The sequence below is a fragment of the Tyto alba genome, unplaced genomic scaffold (genome assembly GCF_018691265.1).
Source record: "Tyto alba isolate M040663 unplaced genomic scaffold, T.alba_DEE_v4.0 Super-Scaffold_13, whole genome shotgun sequence".
Taxonomy (NCBI): Eukaryota; Metazoa; Chordata; class Aves; order Strigiformes; family Tytonidae; genus Tyto; species Tyto alba.
The window spans coordinates 4,259,117-4,278,987 of record NW_024881275.1 but is presented as its reverse complement, the minus strand read 5'-3'; the positions used below and the strand labels follow the sequence as shown (position 1 = coordinate 4,278,987).

The window sequence follows — 19,871 nt, the reverse complement described above, 5'->3', positions numbered from 1 at the left end:
TTAGTAAAATGGAATGATTTGTTCTTTATAAAACTCATATATATCATTACATAGCACAATTAACGTCCAGGAGACAGAGGCTGACGTATACCCGCCTAGTCTGAGAAAAGCTCTAGAACAGCTTATAATGCACCTTCATGTTCCATCTCATTTCAGGATGTGTGAGTGGCAGCCGCACATGTACAGACTTTAACCCCCAAGAGGGACTTTGAAAACTGGTTAATTCTGCTGGTAGTGTTCTTGATCAAAGAAGTGGTAGATTTCTACATATTCTTCCCAGTGCGGTCCAGGAGAGAAGATAAGGGGATCTTCTTTTGAAATGTTCTATTCAAATGATACCTTTGTTTCTAATGAGTCTGGAAAAAGAGTCAGAATGAAACTGAGAAAAAGAGGTGGATGTTAATTAACAGCATGAATGATAATTCTGTATATAAAGCAGTTTTTAGTAGGTCATCAAGCCAGTGGAGTTATGCTAGAATACACAAGCAAAGGACATAGTTTCACATATTCACTTACATCTGAAATACTGTTAAATAAACACTAATATCTATGGATGTAAGTTCTCTTTGTATTTGTGAAACTGGAATTTACCAATTACAGTTGAAAGAAAAAAGCAGCACATTTTTACAACTTGTAAGCTGTTTCAAGCTCTTGGATAAATACTAGTCAAGGCTGAATATCAGCACAACTTTTTAACCAGAGCTGTTATTCTTCTTCATTAATTCAAGCATAATAATGTGGTCAGGAAATCAGGTTTGGATTCACACCCACATATTCAACGGGCACATTAACTCTACAAGAAACTGGCTGAAGAGGCATGCATGCTACGCCACAAGGTCTTTCCTAAAGGACCACCCAAGCTCTGCTGAAGATGGCTGAGAACATGCACATAATGGCTATTCTTGAACTATTTGTTCTCATAAAGGTTTATTAAACACTCTTAGGTAGCCTGGGCAATTTATCGCACCCTGCATCTGTGCTTCCTGCCTCAACCAACCCATAACCAATCCATTACTCATTTACAGCATGATTATTGTCCCTGTATTCAAACACGTCTTCATGTTTCTATCTCCTATCCTTGATTTCAGAGCTTTGCTTAAGCATGGCATGTCTCAGTTCAAAACACAAACTCAAATGAAAGAATGAGTCCACTAAAAATTATGGAAGACTGACACAGAGGTATTTATAAAAAGTCTAGTTTCACATATTTAGATGAATACACTTGTAAAGATAAAACAGAAGGCACTTTCTTCTTATATTTTATGAAGTAAAATCAAACTTTTCAGACAATGCAAAAGGAAAGATGGCATGGAATGGGTTGTTTAAACTAGTTTTAAGCTATTATACAGACTAGAAACACAGAAAGGCTTGTATTTTTTGAGTATGAGAGATAAAAGAGCACAAGAGATCAACTCAGTAGCTAAGGAACTATGGCATTCCAGTGAAACATGGCTCAATTACAGCCCTTCATTTGATGAATATTTAATTATCTATACAAAAATGGGATGGCCTCACATTTGGAAACTGAGAGTAGCTTTCTCCCAGAATATTCTCTAGCCAACTGATTAAGGACCCTTCCAGAAAAAGAGAATTGTCTTTTCTGTGAACTGCTCTAAATTAAGGGTAGGAAGTATTTCAAATCAAGTTTTTCAAATCCTGATTTTCTGCTATAAATGTTAAACCAGTGCTTATAAAGAATTTATAGACTTAATGTGGGGATGTGGATTCCAGCAGACAACAGGACACAGCAAAGTAAAACCTAAATTCCCCTTTTTCGTGTTGCCTTAAGTCCTTTCTAATTATGTGGATACATCCTGGCATGTTGAATAGATTTTCGCTTTTACAGCACCTCAGTAAAGTTCCCAATTTTCATCAGTGTTTTGCCCTTGGAGAACTGAGACATTGCATAACAGACTTGCACCAAAAAAAAAAAAAAAAAGAAAAAAAAGCTTGCAGCTGCATTTAAAATTACATTTAGGGGTTCTGAGTCCCTTTCTCAGATTGTATGCATCGGACTATTTTGCAGCTTCTGCACTTCACTTGCAGACTTTTTTACCTTGTATCTGTTGCCTTAAATAAAGTTCCTGTATCTTTTTAGATATGCAATATATTTTAAAAATTCTCCCCTTATAGTTTTGGAATTCCTATTGAAGGATGGCGCTACCTGGTCTTCTTGGAAATTGTCACCAATAGGTTGCATGTGGCACTGGAGATTATTATATTCAAGAAACTTGTTTAAAACTTGGAGCACGCTTTGCAACTGAACGTGCTGTAGGTTCACCTTTTAAATAGAAAACCTGTATTTTAATCTAGTTTAGATGACAATATATTCAAAACATGCTCTGTGAACAGACACAATAGTGGGTATTTATTTAACTGTTGTGCATTTAATATTAGCACTTAGACCAACATATGAAAACAGAATGCTGATGATTCAATTTTTTCACAAGTATCAGCAGGTGAATCTCACAAAACCATATGCCTGTAGATCTATTGTGATTTTAAAGAGGCCTTTTTGATATATCTACATTGTATTTTGAACTTATATCTATCAAACATGGAAGCTGTTTTTTTAGGATGATGTTTAATTCACAGAGCAATCTTCTGATCCATTAGTGGAACAGCTTCCTCTTTCCGATCACATCTGGAAAACAGTAGAGTGAAAGGAGAGAACAAATACTTTCTTCCTGACCATCCTCAAAATTTTTTTATCAGAAATCTGTATGAGTGCTATTCCATGTCCTGTTTGGGGTAGTCAAAGTAGTGATGGTCTCATGACAGGTTTGCCTTTAATCTTATACAGAAAAATGTGGTAGAACATAGTGCTACTGCTTTACAGACGACATTTAGCGACTTGTAACAGAAGGCAGCACCAGAGAATTACCACTTGTCCAGATACATGACAAGTACCGCTCTTCCAAACAGACCACAATATCTTTCTTTTGTGTCATGCCTCTTTGCTGCATCAGATATTGCTTCATATTGTTATTAAGTGACCAAAAAGAGAAAAAAAAAATGTTAAATAATGAACACACTCTGACTCCATTGAGAAATCCTTGTGCTCCCAATCAAGGATTTTTCTACAGGATTAGCAGCAGGGGAAAAAAAAAAAATCCTAATAGCATTAAAACACCATGCAAAAATACCACTTCTATTGCTTTCTTTCTATCTGTCATAAGGATTTGCATTGCGCCTATCACCACTGTAACTTATCCTTGATACATTTTTTTAAAAACATGGAATTCAGAAAAGGCGGCACTCAGTTAAGTATGCCTTCAAGATGACTATTCTGCTGATCACCACAGAATGTAATACTGGGCTTGTGACAATATCTACTGGAAGCATAACTGAACCGAATGCAATGTTCTGGATGGGGATTCGAGTACTGGAACTTGTACTGAAGATAAATTCTCATTTTGCTTTGTCAATATAAAGTTTTGGAAAAAACACAAAAATATTAGTCCAATTTTCAACTTGTGAGCCAAGAATATTATAGGAAATGTAGAAGAATATTCTTCTGTTTCTGTTCTATGCATAAGCTGTTTTATTGAAGCATCAATGATAAAACAGAAATGCCAGATCCCATTGTTATCCTAGTGAAGAGATGCATATTTCAATCTACCAAGGATATAGGTAGGCATTCTCCATTTCTGTACATGTAATTATGGGCATTTCTGCTTTAATTAGATAGCTTGCCAATCATTCCATCACGTTTCCGCTTAAGAAAAAAATGGAATATTATTTTCCAATTAATACACATTTTAAAATGTAGTTTTAAATTATTTCCAATTGCTAACAACATGTCACATAAATAAGAGTACCGGTAATCCAACAACTCTGGGCTCTATTTTTTTTTTAATGCGTGCTACAAAGAACATTAGTGAAATTTTTTATTCTTCCTATTTAGTTTTAAATGAGCACACCAGTCCATAGGCTCTAATATTTATGGCTACAATTCTGATCTCTAAAATTTATGTATGTGTGTTTTGGATAAAGTGGTACATTTTGTATGCCACTGCAAGGATGCATTCCCTGGCTCAGTATTCTGACATAAAAAATGTGTTGCGTAGAAGTTGGGTAAGTGTGCAGTTTCACACTTATTTCATATCTTGCAGTGAGGTAATAAACTGGATTTTTTTCTCATTCTGCTGCTAGATCAATTCCTTGTCTGCATCTTACACACATAAGCAAGATAAAGTAAAAACTGACCATTTCTCCAGGATTCTGTAGGCAAAGCAGGCTCTCATCAAATACTGCTTCAAAGATCAGTTCCTTATAGGTACAGAACACATTTAAACAATCATTGTTATTATTTTGTTAAGACCATTGCCCTACGTCTGCAACAACTGAGGATTATTCATAGCAAGACAAATTCTGTACACTTCAACAGGAAATTTGTTTGAAAAAACTCTGCAAGATTAAGGTTTTAAGTTCGACTACCATGCATTGTCCACCCCTCTCCATCTGCACACCATTTTACCAAATGGTCCGTAGCCACACTCTTCCTAACCCTCCCAAAAAAGCCTTCCTCCTTTTTTGCTGTTTCTCCCACTTCTCATATAGGCAGTATAGGCAGAAGCAACACTCAGGACACAGATGGAGAGAGATAAAGCAGGCCTGAGGACAAGTGTAGAGAACATACTGTCTCCTGCTGGTTTCGCAGAATATCCTCAAAGCGTACTAACTTTTTCTACAGACTGCCCAGGCATTCCCAAGGGTTGAGGCAATCAGAGGGGGGCTCAGGGCAGCACACGTCTGAAGCTAAAATGCCAGGCAGAAGGGGACACATGGGCCAGCACTACAGGATGGTCACAGCACCTCCGCGTCCTGCTGTTTCTCTACAATTCCACCCCCACCCCCCTCCTGCATTAGGGACAGATTTCCCACCCAAATCCAATGAAATGACTTAAAACAATCTCCACTGAGAAATCTATATGGAATTTTTAAATCAGAGGTGCTGTAGTCTAGCTTCTTACACAGGTGGATATGTTCTGGGACATTTCAATTTCTGTAATGATCCAACAATAACTAAATTATTTGGATTAAAATAATGCACCATTATTTTGAATATAACGTCATATCACAATATATTTGTTAGTAGGGGGAAGAATTTATTAGAAATCAAATAAATAGCACATGCTACTATGTTCCTTATTTATATTACTAAAAGTAATGTTTCACGTGGACAATGTTCTGCATTATGTTTACTTTTGCATATGTGTTTTATAAACAATTTCACAATCCTCCCTCCTTGTCCTTTGTACATACTTTGCTAACGGCTATTGATTGACTACTTAAAAGTAAATAGTGAAATTTAACTGAGCATGGGTTCCACAAATGGCTTGTGTCCTGTATCTATAAAAGCAAACATAAATAATGTTATTTCCAATTCGGTTTACTTAACTGTACATCTCGTGATTATAGGATGGGAGATAGATGACAGCAGTGTCTAAGCTGAATTCCTGCACTGGCATTTGGTTAATAATTCTTATGATAATCTTCATTTATTCCATTATACAGTTGAAGAAGTAGGAGCCAGAGAAGACCTGTTAGGTTGGATTCTAGGTTTCGTATCAGCAGTGCTTTATAACCTGGGAAAGGGAGGCAGAGGAGCTTTGTGCCATCTGTTCCATTCCGTCCCTAATCTGTGGGCTGCCTTATGGTTAACTTAAACGGAGGCAGCAGACACTGGCTTTCCAGGACCTGCTGTATTGGCCAGCATCTCTGAGGCCCTCTCCGCTCAGACTCTTTCAACCCTCCAATGTCAGGGAAGGTGGTAGAAGGCAGAGATAAGTACAGCTACCCTGCTGAAGCAGGAGACTGCTAAGTCACCTGTCCGGGGAATTACAGAAGGGTCCTGGGTTACAGACCTCACTGGTGTGATTACTCAATCCATCTTGCACGAGAGTGTATTCCATGCAGTATTAAAATAAACAATTCTCAGATAATTTATCCAGGCTTAGTTCGAAACAAGTCGGATAATGTACTTCTAGAATTTCATAGGACGTATTTCTGCAATCTAAATATATTTAGTTGTTAAATTAAAAAAAAAAAAAAAAAAAAAAGTAAAGAAATGCTTAGTGGAGTTCTGTTTAGCTGCATTTCAGAGTAATAGTCCTACACTTGAGCTGTCCTAAAGATTCTTTTTCTCTTTGCTTCCCTCTATTTCTCTTGCAAATTTACTTTCTCTTTGCAAGGGAAGAAGCAATATAACTACATGAGAAAATTCTATCACTTTTGCATTTTAGCTTTCCTGGCCGAATAAAGGGTATTGTTTGCATACTTTTAAATACTTTAAAGATGCCAGGAAGTTTAAAGGCTAGGATACTATCCGATGTTTAGTGGCTTAAATAAATGGTAGATCTCAGAAAGTTTTCTTTGCAGTTTAAAACTAATGGGAGAAAAATGTGATACTAACAGGGCTGATGGCAAAACACCGTCCTAAAAACTCTATTTTTTATATATTCAAAAACCAAACACTAGTTCCCATGACCGAGATCTGCATGTATAGATTTAATTCTCTGTATTCAGTGCAAAGTAATTATTTTATCTGTAAGCAGGCACTGAAATTTACCATATGTGCATTAAGAAGAAGACACAAATTTTTGTTACCCATATTAATTATCATATGATTTTTTAATTGAAAAATCATTTTATTTCTCTTTAAAACTTCCTTAGCAGAACAAGTATCTAGCAATTCTACTGCTTTTCTTCAAAGTCTTAGAATAACAGGCTATGTTTCCAATATCATCATTAAATTGATCTCGTACTTTACAAAAAACTGTGTGCTGTTAAAATGTGCAAAAGTGCACTCAGCCTTGGATACTTCTTTATCAGTATATGACCGTACCTGACAGCTCAAATATACAGCTGGGGCCAGTAAGTTGTATTTTGTCACACTGATGTTAGGTAACTCTTTGAAAATTACACCTTCCCATCAAAAAAATAAAATATTCTACTGTTCTATGATACAAATCTAATACAACTGAATGTTTTTTCAGGTATTCATGAGTTATATGGCCAGACTGGACTTGTTAAAAAAAAGGACACTATTTCAGTCTTTACCACTCAAAGCTCTATTTCAATATGTTATGCACGTAAATTCCTTTTCAAAAGTACTGATCATCCACATTTACAATCAAAAGTGTAAGGTGCACGTTTTGCACATTTGAAGTCTGTCCTAATACAGTGTTCTTGCTTATACAGCAGTAAAATAACCAGGAACAATTGCAAAATGTGATAACTATTCTTTAAGGACTGTAGCAAGTGAGCATGTCTCAGGCTAGTCTTTTTAATCTTATTTGGCTGCAAGGTCCTTCAGGATATTTCAGACATTTCTGTAATTGCATTTATTGCCTATTTCCAAGGGCGTACTTTTTGAAACATTATCCTACCAAAATTTTTAAAATTCCCATCTGAGCCTCATAATACATTGTTGAGAAGTTAGTGTAATGCACACAGGAAACAAAAGGAGAAAATGTATTTTACATGTAACATAAACTTTTCAAAATACAGCCAGGCAAAGCTAGAATGAAAGAAAATCAAAATGTGCTTTAAATGTCCATTAAGATGAAACATCTGAATTTACAGGAGCTTCCTGTCTGATTATAATAACACACACAAAATTAACTACATAAATATTAATTTAATGTATCATATAAGATGCAGACAATGAAAAAAACGTTTACATTTATAGTTGACTCATTAGTGTTTTATTATGTGAAACACTAGGAGGCATCAGTTGGGTAAAAAAAAAAAAGAGTTCTTCCTTTGAAAAATGGTAAGGAATTAGCATAGAAGTTATCAGCTTGGAAGTTTCATACTTCCAAATGTTAAAGGCTCTATGTTATAACTAAATTATGCACATAGCTGAAACTCTCTATTCTCACTGATAAATGACATCTTTAATAACATAGGGAAATTTAATTTTCTAACTCTTTTCAAGCCAGACTACTATGGTCACACACACAACGCATAGTTTTACATCACACACATTGTTAAAAAGTAACAAAACAGAGGTAAGCTAAGTTGACTTACTTGTTCATCAATCTTACACTTTTTGATAAATCTGCAAAGCCCTGACATGTTTTATGCACTCTCCCCTGCATGTAAGCTCTTAATAGGGTAAGTGGGATGAATTTAGTATTTAAGAACTTTTAGTTGCTATTACAGGATATCATCTAGGCACACCTGTTTTTAAAAAAAAACAGGACAATCATCTACTACATTTTAAAAGTATTTCCCAAAAGCGGTGAACCAAACAGCGTTCTTAAAATTTGTACAACAATGCTACAAGTGGCTCTACCTTTTACTATAAAGTCATATGTAACCAGTAATGTCAAAATTGAGTTTTCCTTCCTTCAAATTGCATTTAACAATGACTAAGCAACAGAGTTATAGTTGTCTCATAAAATAATCAATTGAAATTGAAGTGTGCCTTGCCATGCTGCAGCAATCAGCTTTTATCTCTGCCCAATCAAAATGACATGTGAACTGCCTAATCCCTCTTTTGTAAGGCGCATAAGACTTTGTTGTCACTGTTGGTTTTGTGAATCGCCTCTATAAGCTGGTCTGATTTCCTAAAGATGACAGGTCCTAGTGAATAGGAAAGCTCTACTGCACTGCAGTCAATGAGACAGTGAGATTAAGGTGGAGGACTGAAGACACTAGCTTTTAATCACCTGTCTGCATGCAACATTGACCATCAGTTCTGAGAAAACTACATTGAAGCTGGTCAGAGGACCCAAACAATTCCTTTTAAAAATAGAAAATTAAAAAACTAAATTTTTCAATTTTTCACTTGCACCATCAGTTGTGCTTGCTGACCAGAGTTCTTCTAAGCCCATTTTGTTTCTGAAATAAGACACAAAACAGTATTTCCATCCTTTTCAGATACCAGAATACTAACCCTACTCTTAAGCTTGAAGTTTTCTAGCTGTTTGGAATTACATATATAATTTTCCTGTATTTTATACCTAAATCACTGTAGAGCCTAAATGAGGATGTAGCAAAATCTCTTCGCTGCTATCATATAGCAAAATTTAAAAATATTAAAATACATCAGAAATAAACTGCTTTGGTTATTCTTCAAAATGCTGAAGCAGAGACTAAAAACTCCTTGAAATTACATGGCACCATTTATGTTCAATTTCATAATCAGTGTTTTCAAAAGAATACCAGTACACCTTACTTGATTTTTGGATAAATTATCATGTAATTTAGAATAATGATGTCCAACAGGTAAAAACGGAGTCTACATCTCAAACCCCAAATGCTTATTCTTTCAAGCACCTAATAGCAGTTAATGACTTCTTGCTCAATGAGATGTAGAAATATCTTTAGCTGTCTCTGAAGATGAACTGAACTATTCTGGTGAACAATAAATTAACCTGTTACAGAGAAAAGTAAAATTAAAAGAAATGAAGTTGGCAAAAGTACTCTATTCACAACTCCTGCACAGTTACTAAGTTTCTATGTCATTATATTTATCTATTAAATAGTGAGCTATCAAAATCTCTGAGAAGTAAACTTTTGGAAAAAGCTTCAGAAAGCTTAATTTCTCTCTGTAATATTTCAGATGTTCTAAAAAACAGAACTATTTAAGAGGGGTATCTCTCTGGTTTTGAATATACATGTTGCAGGCACACAAATTAAGAGTGTTTATAAAAAAATAAGGAAAATTTTCTCATTTGATATTGAAAGAAAATTCACAGTAAGAAAGTATTTGTATTAATTTTCTTATGACGCTCCAAAACTATCAGCTCAGGAACGTAAATCTAAAAGACTTAATCTCACACACTATTCATCATTTAGTACCAATTTCTATCTGGCTCTTAAGCCTAAATTTCCATTTTCTTGGTCAAGTAATCTTAAGAGGATACAGACATATCTGATTCCTGAATTCATTTATAGGACACCAAAAGTGACATTCTTTACATCTCTGTCCTATAGAGAGCTATTGGGATAAGCAAGAGGTTTCGGTCTCCTAGGGGCCTGATCCTGTAAATCGTTATTTCTGTGACTTGTTCATTTTCACACAAGTGGTCTCAGCATTGTCACTGGGACTAGTATAAGTACTGTGTGCATGAAAGAAGGTTTTCACATTCGGGTCCCAGACCCATCTTCTCATAAAAGCTACGTGAGGCACGTTAGTGAAGATATATATAAACAGCAAGTTTGTAAAATAAAAGGATGGGTACTACAGGGAACATAGTCACCCTGAATTAAGGGCCATTCTCTTAATTTCCTCTTCAAATATTTTTTCCATTATTTCCAAAGGGACTTAAGTGTGAGCAGAGACTTCAGTGTTAGACCCGATATGAATTATGCATTCATTAATACAGAAAGAATAATATAAAAGGTATTTTAATAAAACTGATAAAGTAAGAAAGTCTCGCAGGTTTTCTGACTTCATTCTAGGTACCTAAAATCATGTAACAGAAACAGTTCACAAAATAACAAATCCCCAAAGTGGCCATTTGCCTGGGCATTTTAACGGGAAATCAGTATGTATGTAACACAGAGGTTAGAACTGGTTCACAGGTGGTTATATTTCCATGCTCTGCCAAGCCTCTAGGGATTCGAGTTATTATACTCGAATATATAAATATCTTTACTTTTCAACCACAATACCCAGGAAAGTGCCAATAAAAGAAATCTAGCCACATTTGCATCTAATATAATTGGTTTATCATCCAACTTATAGTTCTTTTAAAGTAAAGATATGAAACTAGGACATTTGCCATTAAGCTGATTGTCAGATATGTGCTAGGAAAATGCATTTTGAGTCAAGACAGTTCTTTTTGGATCACCAGTAAAATACTGGCAAAGTGCCTTTCTCTGCTTAATTCTCTTAAATCTTTAGTCTTAAGTTGTGTATTACAGTACTTCATTTCAGGATACAAGTATTTTATAATAATAATTATTATATAGCATAAAGAAAATAGAACTTTTCTACAATGCTTAGGCTGCCACAGTGATTCATTAAGTCTTGTTTTACATTGTGCTGCTTTAAAAAAAAAAAAAAAAAAATAGAAGGAATTATTAGCTGCTTGTTATACTTGTTTAGTTTTTCAGGCTGACAGAAGGTCACACTAAGTTTTATGGGAAACACTAAGTATTACAGTTACATAATGCACCAAATAGTCTTGTAAGTCTCTCATTTACATTAAACTTTATCTTAGCCTGTAAGTAACTGCACTGCAACTAAACCAGCCAGTTTTGAAAGGCTGATTAGCTCTACTCTTCAGTGTTAAAAAATGTCAAGATTACCCAAAGTACTATGTAAAGACCAAAGCATGCTATTCCAGAAGAGGTTTGCAGCCCATGACTTAAACTCCCACGACGATGCAAGGAGTCTTCCCATCTCAAACGTAAGTATTCAAATGAAAGACGCACAAAGTTAAACACTTGCAAGCATGCACTACCTAAACTCAAGAACTGAAGAGCCTATGATACAATGAAGTTTAAGAGCATTTCACTCAAACTGGATTGTTTCCTTAGTCTGATAAATCAGGGTGCAAGCACTACAAGGACATAACATTTGGTGAACTATTCAAATCAAATAAGCTTCAAACACTTCACAGTATCAAGCACACAAATGCTGTAAACTAACTTCATCAAAGTTTAAACACAACACTGATAGAGACAAGTCAGGAATAATTTACTAGACAGTGATTTAACTATGTTACTTGTCTAAAAAGTTACTTTTAAGCAATTGCACAATCATACCCTTAAAAAGTCTGCAAGCAACCTCAATCCCAGACCACATACAATGACGGACACATTCTTCAAAGGCAGTAGGAAATGTACGTAGGGCTTTTGTACCATGCCCACTAGATTTTATTCTGATGCTGAATTTCACATATACTTACATTATAAACATTTAGCTGTTTGGATGATCAGACTAGTCCTTGAGATATTTTCCTTTCACAGGAAAAAGAAAAAATCCCTTTACTTCTTCCAGCCTTAAATATTCGCCACCTGGTTCAACATGCAGCCTCCTTGAATCACACACACAACCTTCAAAGTCAATCCAATAAGCAGCCAGAAGATGTCTGGGGTGTGTGTGTGTGTGTGTGTGCGTGTGTGCAGCGTGGAGGAGGAGAAAGTGGCTGAGCTGCTGGTCGGATTAAAAGTAACCGGACTCGTCCTGAAAGCGTCCAGGAAGGAAGTGACAGCAGGCGAATGGGAAAAGGCGAGCAGCTCACAGCCTTTGTAACATCGCGGAGGGGAAGGGGGAGGCGAGGAAGGGGCTCGGACCTCACGCCTGATGAGGTGTCCTTTTCTGCTCCGCTCCCTCTTCCTCCCTTTTCTTCTCCTTCTCCGCGTCTCTATTTCTCTCTCTCTCTCTCTCTCTCCCACAATCCCAAACGAATGACTCTCTCCTCCCGAGCTGGAGAAATAATCAGTTTCACTCTTGCAAAAAGGGGGCGGGATCAGATCCCGAAAGCGTTTTAATAAAACAAACATAGAGCAGCAGCAGCGGCAGCAGCTCCCTTCCTTGCCCCTCTAGTCTAAACTAGATTGATAAATTACTCCGCTACACTACTTTAATTATGTATATGGTATGCAGAATAAATCACCGAACATCAGCACCTCAATCAAGCACTTTTTAAATGATAATTGCATCTTGGGCGAATCAATCTTTCCATTCCTGACATTTTGCTAATTTTAGTTTTACGGTGGGGGTAATGGCATATGCCACACGCAAACCTAATGACAATGCTTTATTATACCGAGCGAGGACGGCGCGGCGAGCCGGTGGGTATCTTCCCCCCCCCCCCCCCTCCCCGCCACACACCCCCCCCATCCCGCTCCCGGCGAGGTACAGGATGGCTGCAAAGGCTGGGCGGGCGGTGCAGCCCCCCCCCACCGCCCCCCCCCCCCCCCCCCAGGTTGGGCTCGGTTTAGCTGGGCTCGGCTCCGGAGCGGGCATCGGCGGGGCTCCGCGCCGCATCGGCGGCCGGCGAGCTCGGCCAGTGGCCACCCGGTTGCCCGCTGGCCACAGGGACCGAGCCAGCACGCCGGGGAGAGGGCAGCGGGGGGGTGTGTGTGTGTGTGTCTGTGGGGGGGGTGTGTGTCTGTGGGGGGTGTGTGTGTGTGTGTGCTTCCTGGGGTGTCTCAGACCCCCCCCTTCCCTCCTCTCCGTGTGCCGCTCCCCCGGCGTGGGGAGGGCGCGGAGCGGGGACAGCGGCCCGGCGGCCATCGCCCTTGTCACGGCGGCGCGTGGGTGGGGGGGAAGGGGGGGGACGCTGACCCCGGCGCGGAGCGGGGCCGCGAAACCTTCCCCAAAAACACCGCCCCCCCCCCCCCCCCCCCCGCAGATTTCCTGCCCGGCTTCCTCGCACCTTCACCGGGCTCCTTTCTCCGGAGCCCTCCCAAGCTGCCCAACTTCCCAAAGTCATCAGGCTTCCTATCCCGCGGCGGGTGGCTTTCCACTCACACCCCCCCCCCCCCCCCCAAAAAATCCCCACCAACACCCACCCCCGCGGTCGCGCAGGGCGGGGGCCACCCCCGTGGCAAAGTCTGGGGGGCTGCACCACCTTCCCCCAAAAACAAACGCCGGCCAGATGAAGCCCCGCTCGCCTTCCCCGCACACGTCCCAGCCGCGGCCGGCTGCCGGAGTCCCTTGTCAAACTCACCCACAGAAACGCAGCCTTACAGCACGCTGCCTGAAAGGACAGGACTTTTTTTTTTTTTTTTTTTTTTTTTTAAATAGGTTCACTTGCTTTTAAAACCGGACTGAAAGAACTGTACTGTACGGGAGCTTGCATCCAAATTAGGCACATGCAATAATTTGTGAGTAAAACTGGAGTTCGCAGATACTTGTTTTAATTTCTGTGTAGATAGCCAACTTTTACGATCCTTCAGGAGCAGCAGGGGAGTTTATAAAGGCACAGACCATTATTTTTATGATAGATTAAGGCACTGGAAATAGGAACAGCACGCGTGATAAAACCAAATGACCGAATTCAAACAACAGTGATAAATATATATTTGGTTTATTTTAATACAAGCCCTTGGTCTCGCAGTCTTTTCCCCTATAAACATCTCATTGGGCCACTGACCTACTTCCGAAGTTCCGTGTTTGACAGTGAATAAATGCCTTTTCAATTCAACTGTACTTGTTAAAACATGGATGCTCAAAGCACGGTCAGAGAAAAACGAAGCAAAGGCAGCTCTAACAAGCACCCTGCAACTGCTCTCAGCACAGATCCCCAGAGAAGACCCCTGAGTGACTTCGGGTCTCATCATGCCCCGCTCCGTCCTGGCGAGATTTAGATACAGAGCGGACAACTCTCGGTGGACAGAGAGTTCCATGCTGTAAATGCACCCACAACAGCAACGACGACAGTAATACTGATGTGCCTAGAGCCACCAGGCAGCCAGACACGAGCCAAGCACATTGTGCACGGTGGTGAGAGGCACATATGCTCGGCAGTGTCAGCAGCGGAGCCCGAATAACATTGGGGAAGAAACACTTTCTCAGCCTCAGGTTTGGCATGAAGCGCAGCAGGAAAAGAAATATGGAGCAGTTACACAGGTTGTACCCTTGCTATGCCTCTCCTGCAGACACTTCTGGGCTCCCAGCGCGGCACCCAACTATCCGGTAATATTCATATTTTCTTAGTGGCAAAAATAGAGAACTGTGTTATGACTTCACACTTTAGTGCTCTGATTGAAAATGACTGACATCTGCTTTATTTGGTGCAGTATGTGTAAGTTTTCAGGTTTCGGGCTAGTTGGTAAGACAGACCTTCAACTGGCAAGACAGAACATGAGCACCATCATATCCTAAAAGCAATTATTAGAGTAGGCAAGTATTTCAGAAAATAAAAGTATACAGCAGCTTAGCACATCTACTATACCTCCATGTGGGCACTTGTGGCCTAATCTTTAAATAGTGGTGACCTTCACATACTGGAGTACCTTAAAGCCATGCCAAGTTTTTGTCATGAGTACAATTCATCAAATCCATGTAAAGGACACCTTGATTTTTAAAACAGGGTTCAGATGCTAGATGGACAAACAGATATAAGGGGAGGAATCAGGCTTTCTTGCTTATCTCAGGATTAGATAAGGCATGAATTTATGTGGTATCTTTTGAAGTGTTTAGTATTTTTTTTCTCTCTTTTGCTGCATTTAATTTTAAAATCTGGAATAATTTCAAACAGTGGAAAACCTTTGTTCTGGTGTCTGTACTTGTACTGATGCTCCGCAAATGCACCCTTTTCAAATTTCTGGCATGAGACTCAAATCTACTCTTTTTTGCTGTTCACAGGTCATGTGTAGGTCTGCTGACAAAATTTTTTTTTCTTAATCCACCACCTGAGGCATGCAAAGCTTTAAACAATGAGACATCAGTCAAAACGTAATAATTATAAAATCAGATCTCCAAAGTTCTATCAAAGAGTGAAGTGTGTATCCAAGTATCTCTTTCCCTTATAAGTGTGATTATCTCAAGGTAGCATTTCTTTTGAAGACGACTATCAAAGTCCGTTTTTGTTCTTTTGTGGATGCAGAACGTATCTTTCCCTTAGGAGAAACGAGATTGCCAGCTTACATCTTTTAATGGCGCTTAAACTGAAAAGCAGTAAGGTTACTATGAAATGATCCACCTCCTTTGCATCTTAACCCTGGGGTGGCTTGGTTTCTGTTTAAAGTTCTGCTCAACCCCACTCCACTCCACACCTCGCTCTCTTCCACCACCTCCCTATTTGTAAGAGCAACACAGTATAACACTTCTTCCCATGTCTGGCTGCTTTTAAACTTGGCCCACGCTGGGTGCAGCGCTTGAAGTGAGCTTTACAAAATTATTTTAAAGTGAGCTGGGGCGGTTGCCACAGCAACCCACCCTGAGAGAAATCGAGGCTATAGATTAATCTACCCCACAAGATTATTCAACAGTACTGTATTTGTTCTTCATTCATTCAGAATATTCCCTCAATCCATATGCTTCTATAATGAACAAAAGATGTAAACTCAGATAATTTCAAAGATAATAGGATATATATTGCAGGAGCACAATTTAAATGCTTTGTAAACCACTGCAAAGAGCCAAAATGTCCACGATTCTTTTCAAAATCACTTAATTGCAAAAAAATATTTGCAAGGTAGGCACAGCTGACATATGAACTTTAAATAAAATGGCATGCCATTACTAAAATGGTGTTATACACATCAAGCGATGATTACAGAGAGCCTTTGTCACAGGTGTACCTGTAAGAATATAATACAGCAGAGCTTGCTCTCCAGGCTTTGCTTTTAACATTAAATCTGAAAACAATAAATAGTACTTTGTAATATTAAATGCAATAAATATTGAACACTCACCACATACACCCTCTTTATTGTCAAAATCATCCGCCTCCAATGCTTTACTTAATCTTTCCCATAGTAGTTACTTCACAGTTTACAATTCTTGTTCGGCACCTTAGATGTTTAAAAGCACAAAAGCAGTGTATTATTAAAATGCAAACCTATAGTACTTAAATATATTTAAAGAGATTTATGAAACAATTTCTATAAAAAGAATAAGAGTCTTTACTGATGTGCACTTAGGCCTAAAAGGAATATCGCTTGTAAGTAACTTGACATTTTCAGAAGCTGTAATAAACTCCATCTCAATTCTACCTTAGGGATGCTACACTATCAATAAAATTACAAAACTATTGATCTTGGACTGTACTCATCCTCCAATCGGTACTTAGAACATTATTTATGCTTTTATGTGCATTTTCAAAAACACGGCTGTCTCACTGTTTATTAAACACTTATTTAAAAGCCCGGGCCAAATGCTAAAATGTTGAAACTGGGTGTGTTAATTTTTTCCCTCATTTAAGGACAGAGGTATGCCGCGCCACCACCCAGGGACACCGGGAGAACCGTTTTTTGGGGCTAAAACCCGAGCGCCCATTTTCCGGTGCACCTGTGGCAAGGGGGGTCCCCACCGGCCCCCTCACGAACCACTTGGTCTGGAGGGGCCGCCCCTCGCACCCCGCGCACGGCCGGCCTCCGTGCTCACACCTCCCTCAAGCCGGGCTGCTATTTCTTTATTTCCTCATTTATTTTATTTCCTGAGGCGGCCCGCTCGGCGCGGGTGGCTGGGGAAGCCACCAGCCGCCATCTCCTCAGGCAGCGCGGCCTGACTCCCCGGCGGCGGGGCCCGGCCCCCCTCGTGTGCGGGGGCGGCCGGTGCGCTCCAGCCGCCTCCTCTTCCTCCTCCTCCTCCTCCTCCTCCTCCTCTTCCTCCTCCTCCTCCTCCTCATCCTCCTCCTCATCCTCCCTGTTTCCGCGGGAAGGCGCTGAGGAGACAGGCGGAGGGGGGGAACGTTCGGTGTGAGTCCGGCCGGGCGCCGGCTGACGGGAGGGCGGGCGGTCCCGCGGCCGGCGGGAAGCGGTCAGCCATCCCGCTGCGCCGGGAGAGGAGCCGCCGAACCCCGCACCACCACCTCCTCCTCCATCCCTGAGGCGAGCGGCTACTTAAAACAAGCCGGGAGTAGCCAACGGGGTGGAAATCCCGGCTAAAAGTTGGCTCTGGGAAAGGCTGGAAAGGCTGAACGCATTTAACCCCTTCCCCCCGCCCCTCCCCATAACCGACCCCTCCACACCCTTCACCCGCCATCCCGACCTTGGGAGTAAATAGAGGGGTTACTGGTTTGGGAGACTGGAGCAAACCGAGGTGGCCAAGGGTCCGGCTGGCTGAGGGGAGTTGCTCGCCAGCCCTGGGGGGTGGGTGGTGAGGAGCCCCGGGGGTCCACGCCACCCGCCAGCACGCCTGGGGGACGGGGTGGGGGCAACACTGGGAGAAATCGGTGGAAATCCTCTTTCTGGCCTTAACGGAGAGCTCGGAGGTAGACTGGGGCATTATCTGTTCACTCCCCCAGGCCTCCGCAAAGTTGTTTTTTAAAACGTCCCCTCTTCTTAAAAAAAGAAAGATTTTTTCCTTCGCGCTGCCCGGCTGATATTTTCAACGGCCTTTGCAGGGAAGGGGCTGCTTGTAGAGGGATGGACGCTGCCAAATGTACTGTCAACAATGAAAAAGGGGGTGTGTTTGTTTTGCTAAATTGATCCCGTTCTAGTAGTCTGAAGTGTTTCATTGTTACAAGAGGCAGTTTCTGAAACTGTACTTTGCATACTGTCCTTTATATATCTCATAAACATGTTACCTAAATATTATTGTTATCTAAGAATTTTTTTACTGTGAAGTTTCTTTTGTTTCTTTTCTAACTGTTTTAAAACTAGAGATAGGCGGTAACGTCTTCATATACAAATATGTTTTCTTTCAAAGATTAGTTATTACTAAAATCGTCCTAAAGATGAAAAAGTATTATTAATTCATTTGTGAATAACACAGGCTAGTACTGGAATCAGATCTGGGCCTAGTCATAACCACTCTTTTTGTTTGCTGCACATGCTTTTTAGAAATAGGCTGATACCTAAGGTCTGTCATTTGTTTGAAAATGAGGCCAAATTTGCATCTGAAGGAGTTAACAGCTGTAGAAATGTTGTATCTCACTCTTAACGTGGAACAGGGATGCTGTGAAGCTCACACACCACATCCAAAGTCCAGTGAATTCTACTGAAAACCAATGCACTCTGATAGGTTTCAAATGAGACCCCAAAATGGAAGCTGGGCCCTACGCCAGTGGCCACCCAGATCCTACTCCTGCCTCAGAATTAATCTTTGTATATGCTGTATCTGTGACTCCTGTATCAGCCAGTGTCCCTCTGTACGATATTCAAATGTCCTCATCATCTTGTGACAACACTCCACTGAATGTGTATAGTTTATATATACACGTATGTATTGTAGGGGGACAACACTTGTAGTCAACGATCTTGCTTAAGTGTAACTAAAGGAAGAATTTAACCCACTAACCTTTCCCTGTTGAGATTTAGGGACTCCAAAAATGTGAGCCTAGACTTCCATGGAAGAAATGTATCAAGGGTTTTGAAGTTCTTTAGTGCTGGTCAGAAATCAGCAAGCCAAACTTTAGTCTCAGACAAACTCCAAAGTTCAGTAACTAGTTTCAATTCTGCACCACTCCCCTCCCCACCCCTTCCCAAACATAATGTTAATTAGGTGAAATTTCAAGTTAAATGGGCTTTTTTTTGTATGCAAAAATATAAAAATAGATCAAATATGAGTTTAGAGTGGAAATTTGGAATCAATTCCCCATTTTAATAGGGTTTAAGTACAGGAATGTATTTGAAGAATAATTTTGGAAATGTTGTCATTTTCATCAGTCTGATTATTCTGCATCTTCATATGCCCTAGAAACATTAGTTTGTTTGTTTTGGTTTTTTTTTTTTTTTTTAAGGCAGGGCATTTGGTGGAAGTGTAATTTATCATACGGTTTAATTCAACTGTTATTAAAAAGTCTACCTAGATTATTAAACGGCCTTCATCCAAGAAATACAGTATCTTTACTCTTCAGCTTGGTTGCTAATACAGAAGAGCATGCTGGAAGGAGACGTGCTGTACTTCTCCCTCTGTGACTCTTTGTTTGGAACGGCCTGTGTCCAAACAGAGGCAGAATCAGATCAGCGTGGGAGCCACTTGAATTTACAGAAGGGATCAGGTAAGTTCCTGCCAACTGCAAAGTGCAGCTCTAGAAGACCTTGTCTTTAAAATCTTTATCTGTCTTCCAATATCTCGCACAACCTCTAGAGTTGATGCAGAGGAAGGTAACTTTGTATTTAATTTTTAATTTATGCAGCTTTATAAGATTTAAACCTTTTCACCATCATTTCAAAAGAAGTTTCTGCTAGGACAGTTCTCCCTACTTCCCTCCAAGAAGAAAAGCTCCCAGACATTAAGTTTCAAAACTATCATGTTAAGTAAGGACCGCCTTTCTCATTCCTGC

At 40.0% G+C, this 19,871-nt stretch overlaps 1 protein-coding gene across 11 annotated transcripts in view; it reads right to left on the bottom strand.

Moving 5' to 3' along the window:
* Positions 1-16,564, bottom strand: part of MEF2C (myocyte enhancer factor 2C) — a 132,720-nt gene extending 116,156 nt beyond the window's left edge. For 5 of the 11 annotated variants that reach the window (XM_032994804.2, XM_032994813.2, XM_032994811.2 and 2 more), the window contains exon 1: positions 11,874-12,374. The gene's annotated coding sequence lies outside the window, so the exon portion shown is untranslated. Of the gene's footprint in view, positions 1-4,209; positions 4,273-11,873; positions 12,376-13,643; positions 13,665-16,335 lie in introns of those variants that run through there. The other 6 variants (XM_032994809.2, XM_032994812.2, XM_032994815.2 and 3 more) reach the window with 4 other exon arrangements.
* Positions 16,565-19,871: the final 3,307 nt, after the last annotated feature.